Here is an 8,226-nt window from a genome sequence, read left to right on the forward strand (position 1 = left end):
AGTATGGTGGAGAGTCTGTGTGAATTTCATCCACTTCTGTTTTGACTGTGAGATAGTCCAATCATTCAAATGAAAATGTTTAGTAACAGCACGAAAGTCGGTTTTCTCTATTTCGATCGCAGTCGACATATTGTACAATTCAGACGTCTGTCAACAATGAACTGTACGCTGTGCATTGTTGAAATTCTTTATACGATTCTTGGAATAATCAAGGCAATTGTTATTACACGTCGCCGGATACTAAGGGATCTTCAACCAGTGCAGATCATGGGAGGCCCCATTCCATGGTCTCGCACTGTAAAGTATCCGCGCGTGACTTTCTACCGGCACGTCACTTGGGGGCCACATATCACAGAGGTTAGGGGCAGAGTCTTAGGACGCTTACGCGAACTCTACCCTGTACTGAATCCACAGTCCACGCTTCCCACACACTGCGGCATTACGCTATAATTGGCGCTGATTCGACCAGTGCTGGAATACGCGGCCGTAGTGCGGGGAAATGCCGCCGACTGCCATATCAAGCGGTTACAAGGCCTGCAAGGTAAGGTCCTGCACCTTGCCATGCACCTGCCGCGGGACTTCCCCACCATGGACCTGCATGAAGTCACAAGGATCCCCATGATTAGGGATCGGATACACTACACACCCACACAACACTCATGTGACACATAGGACACACACAACACGTTAGGCCATCAGAGACACAAGTACACTTAGGATAAGCAGGAATAACAATTGGGTTTAGCCTGTGAAACCACAGGGCACATAGGCTGTCCCTTAGGTTAAGAGTCGCTCGCTCGCTTAAGCTTACGAGCCATGAGGGTGTAAGAATAATCTTCTATTCTTTCACAGAAATTTACCAGACTTATCAAACCATCCTCGTACCTGTAGTTAGTAGTGTAAATAGCCTGTAAGGAACTTCAAACCGATCTAGAATGATGGGAGCAACATCTCGCCTGGCATCTGGCATCTCGACCCATTCACTACTGGGCGGAAACAATCGACCCGTTTTGTTCTTATTGAATTATTATTTCTGACTGCATTCTCTTATCACGAATCGTCATTGTTACTGTCGTTCCGGTATTTGCAGTAGCTCTAAGTCCAGTTTTTCGTCTGTGTTTATGACTAGTGCGTTTACCTAGTGGTGAGTGAGCTTTGATCTCGATCAAGATGTCGAAGCGCTCAGCTTAGTGGAAATTTTACACAAAAATGGATAGAAATGTTGTTATTGTTGCTGTTGTGGTCTTCAGTCCAGAGACTGCTTTGATGCAGCTCTCCATGCTACTCCGTCCTGTGTTAGCTTCTTCACCTCCGAGTAACAACTGTATCCTACATCGTTGTGAATATACTTACTATATTCACCCCTTGGTCTCCCTCCACGATTTCTACTCTCCACGCTTCCTTCCAGTACTAAATTGGTGATCCCTTGATGCCTCAGAATCTATCCTACGAACCGACCCCATCTTCTTGTCAAGTTGTGCCATTAACTCGTCTTCTCCTCAGTTCCAAATTCAGTACCTTCTCATTAGTCACGTGATCTGCCCATCCAATCTTTAGCATTTTCTGTAGTACCACATTTCGAAAGCTTCTATTCTCTTCCCATCTAAACCACATATCGTCCATGTTTCACTTACATACATTGCTATACTCCATACAAATGCTTACAGAAAAGACTTCCTGACACTTAAATCTATACTCGATGTTAACAAATTTCTCTTATTGAGAAACACTTTCCGTGCCATAGCCAGTCTACATTTTATATCCTCTCTGCTTCGACCATCATCAGTTACTTTGCTTCCCAAATAACAAAACTCATCTACTACCGTTTAGTGTCGCATTTCCTAATTCTCTCAGAACCACCTAATTAAATTCGACTTATTCCATTATCCTTTGATTTTGTTGATGATCATCTTAAATTCTCTTTTGAAGATACTGTACATTCCATTCAACTGCTCTTCCAGATTCTTTGTGTCTCTGACAGAATTGCAATGTGATCGGCAAACCTCAAAGTCTTTTTTTTTTCTTCTCAGTGGATTTTAATTCCTATTCCAAATTCTTCTTTTGTTTCCTTTACTACTTGTTCTATATACAGATTGAATAACATCGGGGATAGGCTTAAACCCTGTCTAACCCTCTTCTTAACCACTGCTTCCATTTCATGCCCTTCTACTCTTATAACTGCCATCCGGTTCCTGTACAAATTGTAGAGAGCCGTTCGTCTCTATACCTGACCCCAGCCACTTTCAGAATTTGAAAGAGAGTATTGCAGTCAACATTGTCAAAAGCTTTCTGTAAGTTTACAAATGCTAGAAACGTAGAATTGTCTTTCCTTAATCTATCTTCTAAGACAATTGTAGGGTCCGTAGTGCCGCTGGTTATTTTATTTTATTTACAAGTCACGTTCCGTAGGACCTAATTGAGGAGCGAATCTCCAAGGTCGTGGAAGGTGTCAGTACATGAAATTACAACAGAAAAGTAATAACAGATAAAAAAAATGTTTATGGACCCGAAATTCAATCCATAAGTTTAAGTAAACATAATCAACAATACGACAAGAATTAGCTTAATTTTTCAAGGAACTCCTCGACAGAATAGAAAGAGTGACCCATGAGGAAACTCTTCAGTTTAGATTTGATAGCGCGTGGACCACTGCTAAGATTTTTGAATTCGAGTGATAGCTTACTGAAAATGGGTGCACAGTATACTGCACACCTTTCTGCAAAAGAGTTAAGGAAGTCCGATCGAGATGCAAGTTTGATTTCTGCCGAGTATTAACTGAGTGAAAGCTGCATATATTCCGGAATAAGCTTATATTGTTAACAAAAAATGACACTAAGGAATTTATATATACTGACAGGCCAGTGTCATAATACCCAGACTCGTGAACAGGGGTCGACAAGAGGTTTGTGAACTTACACCACTTATTGCCCGAGCAGCCCGTTTCTGGGTCAAAAATATCCTCTTAGAATGGGAAGAGTCACCTCGAACTGTAATATCATGTGACATAAGCGGATGAAAATAAGCAATGTAAACTAATTTTCGTGTCGAACGATCACTCACTTCAGATACCGTTTGAATAGCAAAAATGGCACCATTAAGTCTTTGAACAAGATCCTGAAAGTGGGCTTTTCATGACTGTTTACTATCTATCTGAACACGTAGAATTTGAACTGTTCAGTTTAACTAATCATATGCCCATTCTGTGAAATTAAAACGTCAAGTTTTGTTGAATTGTGTGTTAGAAATTGTAAAAACTGAGTCTTACCGTGATTTAGCGTTAGTTTATTTTCTACATGCCATGAACGTAAGTCATGAACTGCACTATTTTTGAAATCGAGCCAATGTTGCACACACATCCTTTACTACCAAACATCAGTGAACAGAAATATTCTAGAGTTACTTGTAATACATTTTATCATTTATATAAATAAGGAACAAGTGTGGCCCAAACACTGATCCCTGGGGCACCCTCCACTTGACTGTACCCCACTCAGACGAACATCACAGCCATTTTCAACATAGTGAAAAATGACCTTTTGCTGCCTGTTGGTAAAGTAAGAGGTGAACCAGTTGTGAGCTACTCCCCGTATTCCGTAGTGGTCCAACTTCTGAAGCAATATTTTGTGATCAATAAAAATATGCCTAGCGTTCAAAACCTTTTGTTTAATCCATCCAGTACTTCACAGAGAAAAGAGAATATAGCACTTTCAGTAGTTAAACGACTTATAAGGCCGAACTGTACATTTGATAGCGTATCGTGTAATATTAAATGATCAGTTATCCTTACATACACAACATTTTCAATATCTTAAGCAAACACTGATGGCAAAGAAATATGTCTAAAATCGTCTGTATTATCCCTTTCTCCCTTTTTATAAAGCGGCTTTTCTACTGACTACTTTAATCGTTCAGGAAACTGACCATTCCTAAAGGAAAAATTACAAATATGGCTAAATACAGGGCTAACATGTGCAGCACAATGCTTTAATAGTCAATCATATCCACGAGAGTGCTTAGTCTTCAGTGATTTAATTATTGATTCAATCTCCCCCTTATCAGTATCACAGAGGAGTATTTCAGATATCAATCTGGAAAAGGAATTTGCCAAGAAAGTTATATGATTCCCTGTAGAAACTAACTTTTATATAACTCACCAGCAATGCTTAGAAAATGATTGTTAAATACCACACACATATCTGATTTATCAGTAACAGAAATATTTTTACAGCGAACTGACTTTATATCTACGTCTTTGTGCTGCTGACCAGACACTTCGTTCAGAACTGACCATATGGTTTTAATTTTATCCTGTGAAATAACTACTCTATTTCCATACCATCCATTCCTTGCCTTCCTAATAACATTTTAAACACTTTACAATACTATTCGTAATGGACTAGTGCAGCTTGAATGAGATATCACTCTGCAGCGGAGAGTGCGCTGATATGAAACTACCTGGGAGATTAAAACTGTGTGCCGGACCGAGACTCGAACTCAAAACATTTGCCTTTCGCGGGCAAGTGCTCTACCATCTGAGCTACCTAAGCACGACTCACTCCCGCCCTCACAGCTTTACTTCTGCCAGTATCTCGTCTCCTACCTAGGTAGAGCACTTGCCCACAGTAGGCAAAGGTCCCTAATTCGAGTCTCGGTCCAGCACACAGTTTTAACCTGCCAGGAAGTTTCATATCAGCGCACACTCCGCTGAAGAGCGAAATCTCATTCAGCTTCTGTGAAGTTTGGAAGGTAGGAGGTACTGACAGAAATACGGCTGTGAGGAAGGGCGTGAGCTGTACTTGGGTAGCTCAGATGGGACCGGCACGGTAGCTCAGCAAGTTCGGTTAGAGAGGCGGTTGGCCTCTGTAATAAAAAAACTGAGTGGAACGATTAAGAAACGAACTTGAACCAAACACAACGATCTATAACGAACAAAATGAAGAAAAAGAAAAAATGTTGGAACACTTTCCTGCAAAAGGTAATGGTCCCGAGTTCGAGTCTCGGTTTGGCACACAGTTTTAATCTGCCAGGAAGCTTTGGCTACTGCAGCTTGATTGTGACTGCTTCTAACATTTTGATATAATTCCCGTTTTGTTCAACATTATATTCTTATCTCACTACTCAGCCACCTGGGCCGTATATTATTGCTAGTAGCCCGTTTAGAATGGAAAGAGCATGAGAAATGTGTTAAGGAAAGGATTATAGGTATCATCTATGTTATTGGCACTGTAAACATCCTCCTAGTCTTATTCCTTGACAAGGTTTAAAAAACTCTCTATTGCTCTTGGATTAACTTTGCTACAGGAACTGGTGCATAATGTCTCCCTTACTGCTGTTAGTACAGTAATTTTTACAATGTCTTAACTATAGTTTTCTTATCGTTTGATGGCTAGGTGTCGAATTTTCAGCCATGTAATCTGTGTTGTGTACATAGTTCCGCGTAGTCAGCGCGTACACAACTTTTCCACAAGAGCGCGCTCCGCTAAGCACAACAGCGCAGGTGCATCGCTCGTCCGTCTCTGCACTACGAGATGGCGCTGCCTTAGAGGCGGACCAAATTTTGCTTCCGCCGATCCGCGTATTAATATGTAACGCAGCCAATGAGATTGCTGCTAACGTAAAACCTTTTCTCCTCCTGGATCACACTCACACAGTGACATCTGAACACTCGAGGTATTATAATGCGTGTACAGACCACTGACTAGTCAGTCTACATTTGTCTGCACCAGTCTGTACGAGTCTGCATTAGTCTGTAGCACTCTATAGTCAAGTTCCAGTTTGCGTCTAATAAGATTATCATATTCCTGTACATAGCCATGAAGATAAATGTATAGACGCTTTGTCAAGTATCAGAGATATGTGAGAATAAGATTAACATACCAAGACCAAAGGAACTTCAGATTGTCAAATGAAAATAGCATCCAGAATCAAGTTAGGTAATGTTTATGCTTGTTATTATTTTAATAAATGTGTGTGAAAATTAATCAAGTTCTGTTTAAAGTTGGTCACCGTCAATCTGCTACTCTAAGCGTGCAAGTGGCATATCTATCGTCTGACCTAACAGCAGAAGATAAACACGCCACGATAAGACCACGAGACATATTGCTCACACTCGCCTACTTCGTTAGAGCGACAAGTCAAAGAATCTGATGGTGTGTGTACCGAAGGTCTTATACTACGCACACCACAACCTGCGTATAGCAACCACACCATTGCAGTGTCGAATATGAAAATATTGTTTTTTTCTCAGTTACACGATTAATATGCACATTTCCTGAAAGGTAATTCGCCCATGAACACAGTCCTTATTTTAAAATTTCTGTACCAGCTGCGACAATGCGGTTTTACATCTTTCCCAGGCAGATGTTAAAAATAAAAATGCAATGAATCTCTTACCGCTAATGTCTGCAATTTCAGTCGCTTGGTGAAGTGTACGCTTGTTCATAAAATTTCAGTTTTAACCGTGGCAGATAACATTTCCAGCTGTGATTGTCCTTTACGAAAAGAGAACAGTTCCTGACTGCTGACAAATCTCTTAGTCAAAACAAATTAATAATGCCTGTTAACGTTTTTCCCTCAATCCAGATGCAACAGAAGTTCATGAATGTCAACTGAGATGCTTCTAGTACAAAATAATTTTCAGAACACCAGAGATCAGAAAACAATAACTTTACCTTATAACAACCGTAGAGTTTACAATATACAAGAAGACCTCACACACGTTTCTTAACATAGCGTAAACTCTAACATTTGCTTGAGATAGCTGACTTGGAACTAAATTACTAAAATTTATGTCCCATTATTAATAACATACAGAAAACCAGCTGAGAACGTATCCAGCCTTTGCAAGCTGCTATAAACATCTGCGATTCTCTGGTTTTCCGCCAAAACAAACTCAATGATCTCTGCTTGGAACGTATCTACGTTATAGACGCCATTTTGACGGCTGCGTGTAGCACCGCCACCTATGGGAATTTCATGAAACCATAGGGGCTGAAGCGGGAATATTCCGCGATGTCCCACAACAAATTCAGCATTTTTGCAACCAAAATTGGCTTAGAAAAAGGTGTTTGCTTATTGAACGACCCTCAAAGTTCCAGCTGACGATTTTTATCTAAAGCAAAACCTGACTCTCCTTCAAAATAATCAATTGCTATACCCCACACACTTCGATAACAACTCTGGTTTCGAAACATTTTCAGTTCCTTACTCGGCAGGCAACATCCTTTCTACACACGCAACACAAGTAGGTTCAAAAGTATGCCAAAAGTCTTTATTGTCTTACCTTTGTCCTTAAAGGCCCGTTGTTGCTGATCCTTTTACAGTCCAGAATCTGCTGTCCTCCTTTTCAATTTTTCACGCCGCACACCGTCAGGTTATGTAGGCTGATATCTTGTTTCCTCTGATCGGAAAGATTTGTGTAGCTGCGACTCTCGAAATAGGAGCTGCATTCGCAGAAACTCTCACGTACAAGCAAGTTAATATTGTAGGCGCCAAAAGTTCTCCATCTGTCTCAAATTTCCTGAAACCGTTGTTTATAATAGCGAATTTTTTTCCTTTCAGACCACCTGCGCAAAAATTTGCGACAGACCGGTACTTGCCTCTCATAATGTTAGAGCAACACCTCCCTCTTTGCAGAAGCACGTTAGATAAATGGATATGTAACAAAATTCTTACCGTCGATGTATGCAATCGCAGTCGGTTAGCAGAATGCCTGCCTATTGATGAATCTACAGTTCAAACGGTAACTGACACTCATCGACTTGTGAGAGAGATTGCGAGAACGTATAATTAAATGATGCGCTAAGGCGCTTATCAGAACGTGTGTGAGCTCGAAACCCACACACAACATGGTGGGATAAGGTAGCTGCAGATATGGATAGCATTTATCTTATTTGCGCTGTCAAGTAATCTACCGGAGAGAAATTTTACTCAAACTTAGCCAACACCTGTTGCCAAGGATCATAAAGCAACAATTTTTCTTGCCTTTGTTGGGGACCAGACACTTCACGAATATTATGCGTCCTTGTAAAGTTATAGCGTTCGTAAAAAGCATTTCATTACTGTCTCTTCAGAACACTGGTTCCCAAGCTTTCTTAGACCATTACCCCAGAGTACAACCAGGTATTATCTACCCCTACCCCTTTTCCCAGCCATCATCACCATATAAGTGCCTAACTAAACTTTAAAATAAAAGGGAATTTTCTTCGAAAACTTTTATTTTTAAAA

General features: G+C 40.5%; 1 protein-coding gene across 1 annotated transcript in view; it reads right to left on the reverse strand.

Annotated features, from left to right (window-relative positions):
• Positions 1-7,799, reverse strand: part of LOC126291702 (uncharacterized) — an 82,214-nt gene extending 74,415 nt beyond the window's left edge. The window contains exons 1-2 of the mRNA XM_049985334.1: positions 7,675-7,799; positions 7,283-7,519 (exon numbers count right to left, since the gene is read on the reverse strand). The gene's annotated coding sequence lies outside the window, so the exon portion shown is untranslated. The remainder of the gene's footprint in view (positions 1-7,282; positions 7,520-7,674) is intronic.
• Between the last annotated feature and the right edge of the window lie 427 nt (positions 7,800-8,226).

This window comes from Schistocerca gregaria, chromosome 9 (assembly GCF_023897955.1).
Source record: "Schistocerca gregaria isolate iqSchGreg1 chromosome 9, iqSchGreg1.2, whole genome shotgun sequence".
In the NCBI taxonomy this organism is placed as follows: domain Eukaryota; kingdom Metazoa; phylum Arthropoda; class Insecta; order Orthoptera; family Acrididae; genus Schistocerca; species Schistocerca gregaria.